Source organism: Marmota flaviventris, chromosome 3 (assembly GCF_047511675.1).
Source record: "Marmota flaviventris isolate mMarFla1 chromosome 3, mMarFla1.hap1, whole genome shotgun sequence".
NCBI classification, from domain to species: Eukaryota; Metazoa; Chordata; class Mammalia; order Rodentia; family Sciuridae; genus Marmota; species Marmota flaviventris.
In genome coordinates, this window is record NC_092500.1 from 26,999,393 (window position 1) to 27,015,267 (window position 15,875).

Here is a 15,875-nt window from a genome sequence, read left to right on the forward strand (position 1 = left end):
ATTAATTAAAGTTCAAATCATTATTTATACAATAATAGTTCAAGTAAAATTTAGGAAGATTAAACGGCTGTAGGTTGGGTTCCTGGAATCAGACCCTGAGATTGAGATTCCATGCTGAGGGCAGTGTTCCTGGAAGTAAGGGAAGCAGGAAGACAGGGAGAGTTGAGCTGGTGTGAGCTCTCCATGGAGGTCTCAGCCCTTTACACAGGATGAGTCCTCTGGAGCTCCCTCCTGAGTTCTTCCCATCCAGCAGAGGGGCTGGGCTTTGCTGTGCCTCAACGAGTCCCAGGCATGGGAGTGAACGAGGGCTTGAGCGAGGCAGCTACATAGGAGAGGGATTCTCTGTGAACCAGGTCTCCCTGCAGTCAGAAAAATAAACATCATGGTCTTGAAGTATCTGAGTGGTGCATCACAACATCCACTACAGAAGCAAAGAAGAAGAAATCATTATATTTACAAATTTTCAGTTGTTCCAGATTGATCCATTGAACTTCAGAGAAATATAGTTCATGGTCTTTATTTATTTATATTTTTATTTATTTATTTTGGTACCAGGGATTGAACCCAGTGGTGCTTAACCACTGAGCCACATCCCCAGCCCTTTTAAAAATGTATTTTATTTAAATACAGGATCTCACTGAGTTGCTTAGGATCTCACTAAGTTGCTCAGACTGGCTTTGAGCCTGTGATCCTTCTGCCCCAGCCTCCCGAGCTGCTGGAATTACAAGCATGGGTCACCACATCCAGCTAGCTCACGGTCTTCTTAAGTGTGTCTGAAGCACAAAAATGCATGTGTAAGGAAATGACAAGAGTTGAGGCTTCAGGGGTGAGCTGAGCCCAGATGAAAGACTTAAATGATATGCCAGGGAGTAGACAGAAATCTGGTAGACAGAAATCTGGTAGCAGTAAAGAGATGAACTAGTATAGAAAGAGATTGGGACAGGCCATTCAGAACTGTTGTGACAGCCATTTCAACAGGGATAAGAGGCTGAACCAGTATCAGTGGGAAGGAGAAGGGCTGAAATTGCAAGGTACTTCAATGGCCGTATTCAATGGTTTTCATGGCTGAATGTAGAAGGGGAGGGAAGATTTGAGGCAAATCTCCTAAATCTAGCTTGAGAGGCTGTGTGAATGAAATTGTGCTTCAAGTAAGTTATGGTGATGTTAACTCTTTAGTGACCTGTGGCATGAAACCCCTCTTTAATTGATGAATCAAAAATAAATAATTCTCCAACGGGCTGCTTTTTTCTTTACTTTTACTTTCTTCTGAGCGAGCTTTCTCTTGCTTCCCCCATCCTTTAAAATCAGAAATGAGTTATTGTTTCCATTTACCACTGATTTCTTCATCCATCTGTTTTGACAAAAGTCGTCTTTCTCGTGTGTGTCCCCCTTTCGGTTGCAGATCTAACAACAACAACAACAATACAATTAGACAAAACAAAACATAAAGTGTTAAAGCAAAGATATGGAATCCATTTTTAAAACTTATTTCTTCATTTGTCAGCAGTTCTATCACGGATGACACCAGAAGTTCTGATAATGGTCTTGAACTATATAGCTACCATGAGAGGTGACATAAAGTGTGATGAACTTGGGGACAATGTAAGGTAGTGAGTGGTGGGTTGCCCTACATAGATGAGCAAAAGCACTTATTGGGAGCTAGTCTGAACAACCACATGAAATCCTTTTGTATACCCAGTGAGTGTAGTTGTTGCATAGCTTTGGTCATTGGACTTTGCCCTTTGTGTTTTCTGGCCTGATTCATACAAGGTTGGAATCTATCTTCTACAGGCAGTTTTTTTTTTTTTTTTTTTTGCCAAGTAATTTAGCATCTTTTAACAACATAAGGTTTTACTAAACAAGGAAAACTAGAAGTTAGTAATTAAGTAAATCAAATCAGGGTAGGAGACATTTATGTTGTACATACCCAGATCAGATTAATCATTCATTTAACAAACATTGATTACATAACATATCTGGGCCAGACAGTGTCCTAGCTGTGCTAAGAATACCAAGGTAGATGAGGCAGATAGAAACCTTCCTCTTCAGAACTTACCCTACAATAAGGGAGAGGAAAGATAAGGAATAAAGAGAGAGATCGTAATGTGTGTAATTACTAGGAAGAAAATTGAAGATGCAATTTGTGTATCTTACCCTTCCTTTCCATTTCCAGAGGTTTCCCTGCTGAGTAACTGGGTCTTTCAGGGGTAAAACAACAGAATAATGTGAACCTAAACTCATTATGTGGGTGGGTATATTTGCAGAACCTGGGAATTTGGGGGGTGTAGGAAGGCTGGGATTAAATTTTTGAGTATAAATGTGACATAAAATTCAAACTCCCACCCTGGACTGTTGCCAGATAGTCCACAAAGACACTGCTTAATATTAGCAATTAACTAATAGAAACTACAGTGGTGTTCTCTTAAACAGTTTCTACTTAAGTGACTCATAGTCTTCTCTCTTCCCTCCAAGGACAAGGACTGGTACTCAGAGCATGACAGAGTTAGTCATTCTGTCCCTGCTTGGCCCATTTCTGCTTCCAGGAGTTGAGTTTTATACCTTCTCAGAGTCAGGATTTCTTGTTCCCTAACATATTTGTACCAGATTTACTCATTATTAAAATTATGTCATTTGCTTCAATATTATATCAGCTAGTGGATGTGAAGAGAGAATTATTACAATGGGATTTTACTAGAATGATTTGAAAAGACTCAATAATTTCAAATTAGTGATAAAATATTGGGAAAAATAATAAAATTGACACTATATTTTGCTCGTAAGTGTCTATAAGTTCACACTACAAAGTAAGAAAAAATAGAAATGGAAATTGAAATCTTATGGATGTGGTTGGTGGTAAGAAAATATGACTTTAGCTCTTTGCCAGTGAACTTATAAGTGAGGGAGAAAGCTTAACCTTCTCCCAGACTGGACAATACACTCACGCTGATTAAAGTGAAAACATGCTTCCAATGTGTGGAAGTTTGGATCTGAGGTCTCCCCGCAAGGCACATGTGTTAAAGACTTGGTCCCTGGCTAAGTGCTATAGGGAGGTGGTGGAAAGTTGAAGAGGTGTGACTTTGTGGGAGATCTCTGGGTCACTGGGACTTTACCCTTAAAAGGAATTGTGGAACCCTGCCTCCTTCCTCTTTCTGACTTTGCTTCCTGGCCACCATAAGGTGAACAGTTTTGCTCCACCAATGCTTTGTGCCATGATGTGTTTCCTTGCCATAGACCCAAAACAACAGGACCATTTTGATCATGAACCCAAACCTCCAAAACTGTGAACAAAATAAACTTTTCTTCTCTATAAGTTGGTTATCTCACATATTTTGCTATAGTCACAGAAAACTAAAGCACACTGTAAATGTATCCTTTTTATTCCGTAACTGACATTTCTGACTAGTTCATCAATTAGCAATTCTGATTGTGTTGAGTAAGAATTTCACTGTATTGAAGTATGACAGATCTCCCCACCCTCCATTCAAGGAATTCAGGAATGTAGTCTTAGAAGTATTAAATAAGGAATGTGTGTGTCTTCCAATAATTCCTTTGCCCAAACCAAATCTCCTTTTCCTCATTTGTACACTATAAACAAAGAAAATATTTACACTTTTTTTGGCAACACCTTTCCTTTGAGAATATCAAAGCTCTTTAAGCAATAATGGTTGTGTCCCCCTGAAGAGGTGGGTAGATGTATTTATCATCCTCTTGCTGAGGGTGTTAGATCTGTGCTGAGAAGCTAGCAGATGTCTCCAAGTCATCTCTCAGGAAAATTATGTTTCTGCTAATCTCCCTGCCACGTGACACCCCATTGCCAATTCTTAACAATTCCGAGTACTACGGAGAACTACAAGAATACAAAAGGAACACACTGTCTGTGGGACCTTGGCTGTGCACCAGCTGTGGGATCTTGGGCGCTTTAGTGAGCCTTTCTGTGCCTCTCCTCCTTTATCGGTGAAACAAGAGAGATGTGCTTATCATACAAGTAAGCCAGAGTGCAGGGAAATAATGTACATGAAAAACAAATCTGGACATTGTAGCTGCAGGGAGTGAGAGCAGCAGTGGCTTACACTTTCCTTTTCGTCTCCCTGACTCCCCTTTCAGAATCACGACTTTTTATTATTTGCTATTTTTGATCCTACATTGATTTATCAGTTCCAGTTTGCATGTTTGATATTGAGGCCAGAAGTGAAATATCTTCCTCCAGGGCTCTTGTCTCTCTGTAGCTCATTGACCCACCTTACCCATCTTGCAAGATGATACTACTTTTAGTAACAAACACAGGCAATGTGGCAAGTTGCTTGGGTAATGGCTTTGAACTACTCAAGACAGCAGTATGTGGCTAAGGGTTTTGAATAAATTAATAAATTAAATCTAAGGGTTTGAATAATTTAATTACATCTCTTCCCCATTCAAAAGAATATGCCACAAAGGAGAAAAAAGTGAAATATACTGGATTTCCAATAATAGGGATAACTCATGTACAAGATGGTCTGATGGAAGGCCATTCACAAAAGATGTTATAGACGAATGTCTGTTGGCGTAGAAGGTCAGTGGGATAAGGGGGCCACATATAATGTAGTACCATCATCACGAAAGATATGCATTTGAATAAAAATATTTGGAAGGATAAGTAGTAGCTATCTCTGGATGATAGGATTACCGAAATTTAAATTTTCCTTTATGCTTAGCTAAATTTTCTATAGTAGATATATGTTCTTTTTTTGGAAACCAGGATCAAACCCAGGAGGGCTTAACCACTGAGCCACATCCCCATTCCTTTTAAATTTTTTTTTTTCTTTTTAAATTTTGAGACAGGATCTTGCTAGATTTCTTAGGGCCTTGCCAGGTTGCTGAGGCTGGTCTTGAACTTGTGATGGCTCCTGCCTCTGCCTCCCAAGATGCTGGGATCACAGGTGGTACTACTACCTGACCTATATGTTGCTTTTGACGAAAGACAAGAGCCGAATGAAATACAGTTCTGTTGCAAATCTACTTGTAGTACAATGAATAATGACATTTTGGGAAAAAAGTGCCAATTCTAAAACAATAAGAAAGGAAGACTTTTTTAAAAAATAGAAAGAATGAGTTTATTTTTTAAAAAAGATGGAGTCACTTAATGACAAATGTCTGAAATAAACCAAGTGTTACTTGCAAACCTTAGCTGAATTGTCCCTTAAACTGCCTTTTTTTTTTTAAAGGAACACAGAGCATGTATAAATAAGCATACTTTGAAACATTTAAATTAAACAGTCATAAATGGCAACATAGTGTATTTTTTTTTCTTATTTGACTTGCCAAAATATCACTTTAAAACAAATAACCTTCTGAGACAGAGGATAGATACATCTATCTTTCTAATCATAATAAAAACTATTGGTTTTTATAATAAAATTTAAAAATTATTGGTCTTTGATGTGCTTATGTCTCAAATGTTTGTAATATTCAAAGTAATGGTTAAATCCTCACTTCCTCAGGACACAGGTATCACTGTGTTCATTTTATGGTGGCTGAGAATTAAAACTCAGAAAGTGAAGTTTAAGGGGCAGAACCACATTGCCTGTCTAAAAAATCACTTAACAGGTATTTGCTGAATCTACTTGGTTAGTTATGTGTGCTGTGTGCTGGAAAAATACCAATGAACAAGACACCGTGTTCTTGTTCCTTAAAGACTCTCACATTCCGGTTGAGTGACATGAAGCATATAATTGTAAATGTAATAAATCTTCAGAAGAGGGAACACAGGATGTGAAAAGGGGGTTAATCTAGTCTGCAGCATCTGCAGTCTGTGTAGGAGTTAACCAGGCAAAGAGTGGGTAGAAGAGTATTCCTGGTGGAGGGAACGGTATGTGTTAAGGCACTGGGGTGACATTTTGCTATAATAATGTGGCATCACCGGCCACCTACAACTTTGGCTTGAAATGATAGTGTTTATTGCTCCCATTCCGGTCTGTGGGTCAACTATAGACACCTGGATATGGCTGGATTCCAGTGTTCCGGTCTCTCTGGTATATTGCTTGTCCCTTTATGATGAATAGCTTCCTGGAACATATTCTTTTCATGGAATATGTCAGAAGCACAAGAGCCCAAATGAAATCAGACAAGCGTCATACTCAGGAACATTCCAGATGCTAAAGTAGGCCAGATAGTCAAGCCCAAATATCAGGGGGATGGGAAAAATATTTTACCCAGGTCTGGATTTCATATTTGAGGGGATTCTAGAATATTCACATACACATAATGAGATATCTTGGGGACATATCTAAGTCTAAACACGACATTCATTTGTGTTTCCTATATACCTTGGATACATAACCTGATGGTGATTTCATACAGATATAAAATAATGTTGTGCAGGAGATACTACCTCATAGTGTGGAGCTTTCCATCTGTGGCCTGTTGCTGCTCAAAATTTTTGGATTTTTTGATTTTCACATTAGAGATGCTCCACCTATACCATGATTAGCTCATGAGGCCTAAGCAGCACCCATAGAATTAAATGTTCCTCCTCGGTTATGGGTCAAGTATCAGTCTCTGTGTGACAGCAGCACTTTCAGATACTCTGCTTCTGAGGCACTGAGAGTAGTGTTCGACCCCCTGAGCAAGCAGTATTGAATCTGGTCGCTGCTCATTCTCCTGGGATGACGGTCAGCTATTTTACACACAGTGAATAAGACAAACTCATCGTAAAATGTGAGGAAATATCTGATTTGACTATTTTTATACCATGAGATAATTTCTTCTACTTGGTCACATCATTTTGATATGTCTCAAGAATAGTTCAGCTTATTTTTAACCATTGTTTAATAGATGTATTCATTTCCTTTACAAGTGCTCAGCTCTAATGCCTGAACAAACAGGTGTGGGCACAGTAGTTGGCCCAATATAAACTGGTACAAGTTCACAGGTTTAACACGCATCGGCTTTCTTTCTTTCTTTCTTTTTTTTCCAAAAGAACATTTATTCAACATAGACAGCCAGTGCGCTATTAGCTGTCATTGGATATTCTGCCATAACAACTGTTTTAGTTTCAGTTGAGGTGATTTTTTTTCCTTTTGCTCATAAGAGATTAAGTAGAAATCACTGTATCCATGATCTTTCGGTTCTGAAGCCATTTCCTTTCTCTTCGCTTCACTAAAAGCTCAATTTTATAATATTAAAATTTTAAAATAGGGCTGGGAATATAGCTCAGTTGGTGGGGTGCTTGCTTTGCATGCACAAAGCCCTGGGTTCAATCCCAAGCATCACAATAAACAAATAAATAATTAATTAAAAAATAAAATAATACCTAAAATTCTTCTCTCTTCTCTCTCAAACACACACACACACACACACACACACACACACACACACACAGACTTGTTAGTTCCCTGTAAATTTCATTATAAAGTATGCACCCTTTCAAAGGAAATCATTGAATCTAAGATTAATTTAGAGCAATTTTTTTCTCCTTATTTTTCCAGTTAGGCAAGGTTTCTGCTTGGTTATATTATTGTATTTTATTATTTAGTTTTCAAAGATTAGTTGGAGACAGGCTACTGTCTTTTGTTTCCTCTCCTGATGTATTTTCTGAAAGCTATACCAGCAGATATTAAGATATAAGCAAACCCAGGTCTTTGTGCGTGCGAAGCAAGCGCTCCTGATGTATATTCTCCTTATTTGAGCACCTTTCCATGGTTGGGTGTGCTTTCCTGCTCTTTTAGTCTGGTACCCCCTTTAAAAGTCATCCAAAGAATGTACTTTCCAAGTAGCAGCAGAATTTAGAGAGGAAGAGTCCCTAACATCTTCCCTGAGTGAAAATGCAAGTGGAAAAATCCCTTGGCTGTTGGGAACAAATACATGCCCCAGTTTCTCCCAGATGGTTTGCCTTTCAAGGGACCATGGTAATTATCTGCTTGTGTGTCTGTTGAGGTGCTATTCAGTGAATTTAAAAGGCCTTGATTTCCGCAGGTGGATCCGGGGCTTGATTACAGAGAGCTGGTAGCCCACGCTTGGCCTTGATTCATGAGTTCTGTCCACAGGTCTGTCATTTTCCAGTTGTTTCAGTTAGTTTTTCCTTCTTAAAATAATGGAATAGTAATATCACTTTTGCTATAGCTTTTAAATGTTTACGTAAGTCCAAACAACAACAATAAAATAGGAGCTGTAGCTTCATTGGAGACATGAATAAAATCAATGTCATGATTATTTTGCATTCGGTTCCTCTCCCTTTTATTGAAATAACCTGTTTACCTAGAGTGACCCAATTAACTGCTTTGTCATTGTATAGACCAAAGTTCTTATTAGAATTACAACCCTAATTAATATGAACATATGGCTTTTAAACTTCAAAGAAACTCTTAATATCTACTGGCATAGTTTTCTTTAAAAATGGTAGGCTTAGCTGGGCACAGTAGCTCATGCCTGTAATCTGAGTCTGGGGAGGCTGAGGCAGGAGGATCACAAGTTGAAAGTCAGCCTCACTAACTTAGGGAGGTCCTAAGCAACTTAGGAAGATCCTGTCTCAAAATAAAAATAAAAAGGGCTGGGGATGTAGCTCAGTGTTTAAGTGCTTCTGGGTTCAATTCTTAGTACAAAAAAAAAAAAAAAAAAAAAAAAAGTAGGATCTTCTGGGCCTAGTGTTGTTTACCTATATTCCCAATAGTTTGGGAGGCTGAGGCAGGAGGATCACTTGAGGCCAAGAGTTCGAGGCCAACCTGAGTAACATAGTGAGACTTTGTCTCAAAACAAAACACAAACAACAACAAGAAGAAGATAGGATAATATCAGATCATCTTTTTCAGAATGTTATGAGGTTTCAATTAAAATTCACTTTGCTATTAAATCATGTGGTTTTATATATTTTCACTAGATGTAAGTCAGCCTGCCATAGTGGGAAACTTGGAAGCTTAGAAATTGTGAATATAAAAAGAAACCATGGTCAGATAATTTTGGAAATAAACAAGATTAAGTAAAACATAAAGTTTTTTGAATGGAAAAAAAACCAAAAAACCCTGTGAATATAAATTTTGTTTCTTTCTAGTTACATGAACCTCCCCAACCCAACCACACTGTGTTGGTTTGATTTGAATGTCCAGTACTTGTTCTGCCCACCCATGGGGTATCAGAAAGTACCAATGGTGTAATGAGTAGGGACGCTATTTGAAAACTGTTAAGGGTCATACGATATAATTTAAAGTGAAAGTTTAGATACACCCTCTTTTCGCTGTTTCTGTTTGATAATAATTAACTATGAATTATCTCACATATTGAAGTTTCTGGTCAAAACAGAAAGTCAAGAAGAAAGAAAAAGGTTAGAAGAGCAGATTTAATCAACAGATAAACTAAAGTAATAAACGTCAGCAAAGATGGTGAATAGCTGATCAATTAAAATTTTATCAACTTTACCAAAGTATCTTTTTTCTCAAACTATAAAGTATGTGGGAAATAACCTAACAAAGACTTTTCTGAGAAACACCTAAAATCAGATTGTACATTTGAAAGGACCTGAATAAATGGAAAGATATGTCTTTGACATGTAAATATGTAATTTAAAAATTAACCTAAAAATTCAAGGTATTTTCAAAAGAAATTTATAGCAAGGCATTTCATTTTGAGGACCTCACCATACTTATTTTAAAATTTAAATGAAGGAATAATGCTTCATGATGCCTCAGTCTACTTTCAAAAAACTCATTCTCCTGGATAAACCAGTTTGGACTGGTACACAGTCAAATAGATCTGTGGAAAAAGGACCCAGAGTCAGCAGCAGACCCAAACCTGTATGGGAAACTGCTTTGGGATAAACAGGGCACCATAAATCAGTAGGGAAAAGATGGATTACCTAGAACCCACTAAAGGGCAACTGGGGAAACTGTTCATTACAGTCACCCCTCAGTATCCTTGGGGGAATTGGTTCCAGTACATGCTGCTGCCTCCCAGTATAGCAAAATCTGAGAATGCTCAAATCTCTTATATAAAATGGTATAGTATTTGCACATGACCTGGGCACATGTTTCCCTATACTTTAAATCATGTTGAGATTGCTATAATACCTAACACAGTATAAGTGTCATAAGCAGTTCTTACACTTTGTGTGTGTGTGTGTGTGTGTGTGTGTGTGTGTGGTGCTAGGGATTGAACCCAGTGCCTTGTGCCTGTAAGGCAGGCACTCTACCAACTGAGCTATATCCCCGGCCCTAAACTTCTTATTTAGGAAATAATTTTTTAAAGCTTGTACATATTTAGTACAGATGCAATTTTTTTCCCCCAAATACTTTTGATTTGTGATTGGTTGAATCTGTGAATGCAGAACCTGAGGGTATGGAGGATTAATATATGAAAGAAAACAGGTTGGTTCACTGTCTCAAGAATATACAGAACAGAAATTCAGTGCCAAGGTAAAATTGTAAAGCTAAGAGAAGCTACTGGAGGCGTTAAAGGAGATTCTTGATGGCCAAACCACCAAGTTGGAAATTTATTGGTTTTTGACTATGTTTTAAAAATTAAGAATTTCTGTTAAAGGACATACACTATAAGCCAGAACAGCCAAAAGATGACAAATGAGAAAAGATTTATATCTAAAACCTACAAGGGATAAGTACCTAGAGTATACCAAGAAGCATCAGGTTTTTTTTTTTAATGAAAGTAATAATAATAGAAATTAAAGTGCTTAGCACAGAGCCTGCTATACAACTCATGTTTCCCGTTTGCTATTACTAGTTCATCTGTTTTATCTTCTGTGACAAAACTCTCTTTGTGTTGAGTCATGACATATGAACACTAAATTTCTGGTTTCTGCATGGTTTGGTGGTGTTAGCTTACCAGAGAAATATATGTGTAAGTATTCAGCCAGTCTCAGTATCCACAAATCCTGCTTGATAACGTACTTGGATATGGCAAAGGTTAAAAAAAAAAAGGTGGAGAAAATAGTGGCAGTTCCTGCAACACAGAGGTGAGGAGTGCTGTGTGCACCACTGTAGCTATGGAACCGACTACCAGTGACCCTGCCAGGGGATGGAGCAAGAAGATCACGTCTCATGGCTTGAGGTGTGAATCTTGTGACTGTCATATTCTATCCTCGCCGAAGCCCAGGTCCCGAGGGTGCCGTGTCCATAGTGACTAGGAGAAGCAGCTTCCCGCTCCTGAGCTCTTGATCCAGGTGTAATCTTTGGCTGTTGGGGCTGGGGGAGCTGAATGGGTCAGCCCTCTCCTGCTGGGCTTCTTGGGGACTCCCATACCCAAAGTCAGGCTGGCCTCTCAGAGATGGCTTTGCTCACCACCTACCAAACCTGCTCTCTGAAAGCAGAGCTTTGTCTTTTTCAGTTTTATGACCTCAGCTTCAGGGAAGGCTTTGGCTCTCCAAGTGTGACCCAAAAACTTGGATGATGACTCACAGGGCAGAAGGCAGCAAGCTGCAGTCAGTGGCAGTGACCCTAACTGGGTTCACTCCTTGAACTTGAAGGATGGATACAGCAAGTCAGCCGGGGCCATCCTGTTGATAGAGAAAGAAGGGAAACTGATGATAATTCTTTGCCACATATGGTCATGCACACTGTCTCTTTCTATCCTCTGCAATCTTGGGAAATGCACATGCCTATCTCCATTTTACAGATGCAAAAACTGCAGCTTGAGAGAGAAAATTGCTGAAGGTTACTTCTAAATGACTCCCTGGGATTTGAACCCTGGGTCTGTTTGGCTCTGAACCCCACAGGTTGTTTGGCTGGTTTTTAATTGTGCTACTCCTTATATCTGCTGGCTTGGAGTGGGATTGAATGGAGGTGGGATAGATACTGTGATAGGTGGCCTCCACGGAAGAGTGGATGGCCAGTCCCATCCTTGTCGGATCTTGGCCAGTGGTTGTCTTAGGTTATGGAAAGCTAATTACTCCTCCCGATGCTGTGTTTGAACATGTGCTCTTGTGGTCAGCTTGTTTTAGGTGTGGCTTTGGTTCTCAGCAGAAACTCTGTTCTCATGAAACAATGCCATCCTTAAAGAGCTGTGATCTGCTTGTCATTCGGAGAAGCGAACGCTTCTTGGAAGTATACTATGCAGCATGGATGGAGTCTCTCTCCAGAAAGGAAACCAGACAGGGCTTTCGAGACAGGCAAGAGCTTGCTTTCTGAGAGGGAATTTCATTTCTCAGTGCTTCTGGGATCTGATGCTTTAACAAGTTGGTTGCTTAGCCACTAACAGAGATGCAGTTGTCCAAACATCTACAACCGAGGTGTGTATGTGTGTATGTGCGTGTGCCTGTGTGTTTGAGAGATCACAGGTTTATCTGTACCAATGCTATCAGATCTGAGAAGGATTGTTGTAGCTACATACTACACTGATTCAATTAGAAATCAGCCTCTAACATCTATGGCAATAATTCTGCTATATCATCATAAATAAAAAAAAACCCATTCACTGTGTATTTGCTCTGTGATGGGCTCTATAGTAGCTATTTTATGTTCCCAACCATTTTCTGATATGTTACTTAAGATTGTATTGACTAGAGGTAGCAGAAACTCAGCTTCAATGGTTTGACCACATGAGGGGATTTTTGTTTTTTCATGGAGTAAGAAGTTCAGCTGTAGATAGTTAGAGCAAATACAGGGCCCTTGATGCCATCAGAAACTAGGTTCCTTTGTTAAAAGATTTCTTTTTCATGTTCCCAGCTGGCTGCTCTATTTCAGCTGTCACAACTGATTTTTTGGTAAGAAGTAGGAAACAGGGAAAGGCTAAGAGGTAAAAACTAAGAAGATAACTGCAAGCTGATTATATGCCCTCGAACGAGCTTTCTCAGAAACTCCAGCTGGTACCTCCACTTGCACCTCATTGCCTAGAACTGTGTTGCATGGCCACGTCTGGCTGCTATGGAGTCAGGTAGTCTAGAGGGTTTAGAGAGCCCCCTTGCTTAGTGAGAAAGAAAGATGGCTGGCCGTTGGCTTTTAACTAGTAGCACCTACCTCTAATAACTAATGTTGGTTCAATATTTATAGATAAGATAAGTAGAATTAGACAGATGTTTGCTAAAGGTCACCTAGCTAGGGAGTGACAGGTGAGACCAGAATCTGGGACTGTCTGACTCCAAAGACACTTTCTTAAATTCTGTACTATAATTTGTTCCTGAGGCTTGGTGATTTGGGGGGCTAGAAAACAGAGGACTTCAGGGTTCCTCTCAGGAACAGGAAGGGGAATTGACTTCTCGACTTATTTCAGAATAGATTTGTGACTGACATATGAAAGACAAGGAAAGCAGATTTGGGTGCAAGACAAGGAGGTATTTTCCAAATAATAACCAGCTGTTAGTGATACAGGCCATGTGTAGTCTCTCAGGAGCACTTGTGAAGAGATTGGATTGGCTCTCAGAGGAGATCCTTGAACTGGCAGGAGTTTGGGTCTATCCTGAGTTCAAGATTTTGGTTTATAAAACAAAAGTGGCTGAGATAGAACAATTTTGGAAAAAGGAAGGTGTTTGAATTCAGTATAGATGCCTCCTGGTTGTCAGAACTAGAGTGACCATATCATTGATTTATGGTCTAAACCAGAACATGTTTTTTGAATAAAAGAAGGGTTCTTTAGAAATTATGTTGGGTCAAAGGGGAATACTAGGATGGGCCCAGATCAGTCCGAAGCTGTGGCTCCTCTATTCTTGGTCTCCTAATGAGCACAGGACTGGGGAGGCCTGGATTTGTAGGAACTGACAGCTGGGTGATAGCCAGAAAGGACGGACACCTCAAGCTATAGAGCTCTCCACTTCTGAAGGCTGAGCCTTCGAAGAGGCCCCGTATGTGATGGGCTTTGGTGACAGGTGTTGAAATCTTATAGACAGGGACGACATGTGTCACACTGGAAACATGAGCTTGACATAGACCCGTGCGCCCTGAGTCTCCTCTCAAATGACTCATTCTTCAGAGACACTGAGCTTGGATAACACTGGGTTACTTTCTGACTCAGGAACCCAGCCCTGCCAGCCTGGAAGGACATGGATTTCATACATCCTGATCAACTCCTGAGCTTTTAAAAACTGCTTTTCTGGTTTGCTGAGTGACCTTGAGCAAGTCACAACCTCTCTGTATGGTTTGGCTTCTCCTGTAGAGGAAATCAAATGGTGGAAATGATGGTTATGCAACAGAAAAAAAAATGATTCAAGATCTTCCAATGAAAGATACCACATGGAGCCAAGTGATATTATTTTTATGACAGTTTTTAGTAGAAGTGTTTCTTGTCCCATCCCCTCTCATTAGGCCACAGGGCACAGAGTAAACACAGGTTTGGCCAGTGATGGGTATTTGATGATGTTGGCACCAGAGACGAAGGGGAGGAATTTCTCTCTGGCTTTCATTTCACTATTAACCTGATAATGCCCGGATCTAGGTGCTTACTAGTGTGGAAACAGGAACCAGTGAGAATCTCGTCTATTGTTTTATAGCAGAGGCAGCCTGATCAGGAGACCTTTTAATAATGATGCAATTAAAATATTGTCTTTAGTCCTTCCTTAATTCCTTTATTCAATAAATATTGATTGAGTGCCTCTGTATGCCAGGTCCGTTTCCCAATCATAGAGCAAGGTGCGTAAGGACAAGCATTAAGCTCTCCGATGTTTGTTGGATCAAGGAATTTGTCCCAGGTAAGGTTTGAGAGCTGACCTCTTTTCATAATTATCTGTTCTGTCTCAATGCCAGGGGTAAATTCAAAACTGTTCTTATCCATTTTCTAAAGGAACAAGACCAAATTCCTTAACATGGTTTAGAAGAGGGATGGAAGAACATTTCAGTACAACTTTTAAAACTGAGTTGGGAAGGAAAACTGTACACTGATCCCCCATACATTAAAACTGACCAAATCTTGTAATGGGCAATCACTCATTGACAATCATGAAGTACATATAGTGCCCATATCACTAATCTCCTTCAAACACACACAGTGACAAGTGATTTTATTTTCCAGAATCTGGAGTAGATTTATAACCTTCTGTCCCAATTTCCGTCATTGATCAATCATGTGGTCATGCAATTAAGTGGTTTTGTCTTTCTTCCCACTGAATCATATAGAATATTTTGCAAAGGGTGCCCACAGATGACTAACATCCAATTTTCCTGGGATGTCTGTTAAGAATCCAAATTCCTGGCCCCCACCCTTCCCACCTCTGCCTCGATGCCAGGGATAAATGCAAAACTGTTCTTACCCATTTTCTAAAGGAACAATACCAAATTCCTGAGCATGATATAGAAGAAGGGTCAGGGTTTGGCACCTATTTATCTTTCTGTCTCAATTCTTACCGAGCCCTTTTTGAACAACAAGTTCCATCTATTAGACTTTTCCACAGGTCCATGTCTATCCAGTTCTTTTGCACCTCCAGGCTAGGGGTTGGCAGACATCTTCTGTAAAGGGCCAGACAGTATTTTGGTTTTCTGGTTCATGCATTTCTGTGGTTCAGTGCTGCTGTTGTAGTGTCAAAACACTATAGATGAAGTGTAAATAAATGAATGAGCATGGGTGTGCACAAATGAAACTTTATTCATAAAATCAGGCAGCAGTCTGGATTTGGACATGGGCTATAGGCTGCTGATCTTTGCTCATACTATGGTCTTTTGCTTATTTCCATTAAACTACTATTTCTCCCCCCATTCATTTGACCATTATATATTTGATTGCCACTGAAAGTCTAAGGCGTTTCCCTGCCACCCTGGGTGGTCACTAACAACACTGTAGTCTGCAGATGATAGAAAGTCATCCCCGCAGATGATAGAAAATCAAACCTATATTTTTCCCCCTAACTTAATTGTAATTTTCATTAATTCATTTATGCATGAATGACTTCACTGAGTTATTCATTTAACAATATTTACTACGGGACCTTCCATGGGGCAAAATGGATGACTTTTTCATGTTCGTGCAACACCCTG

At 39.5% G+C, this 15,875-nt stretch overlaps 1 long non-coding RNA gene across 1 annotated transcript in view; it reads right to left on the reverse strand.

Annotated features, from left to right (window-relative positions):
• Positions 1–15,875, reverse strand: part of LOC114107047 (uncharacterized) — a 23,085-nt gene continuing 7,210 nt past the window's right edge. Inside the window, exons 3-5 of the long non-coding RNA XR_003585284.3 lie at positions 10,804–11,473; positions 1,333–1,404; positions 1–359 (exon numbers count right to left, since the gene is read on the reverse strand). This is a non-coding gene — a long non-coding RNA (uncharacterized lncRNA). The remainder of the gene's footprint in view (positions 360–1,332; positions 1,405–10,803; positions 11,474–15,875) is intronic.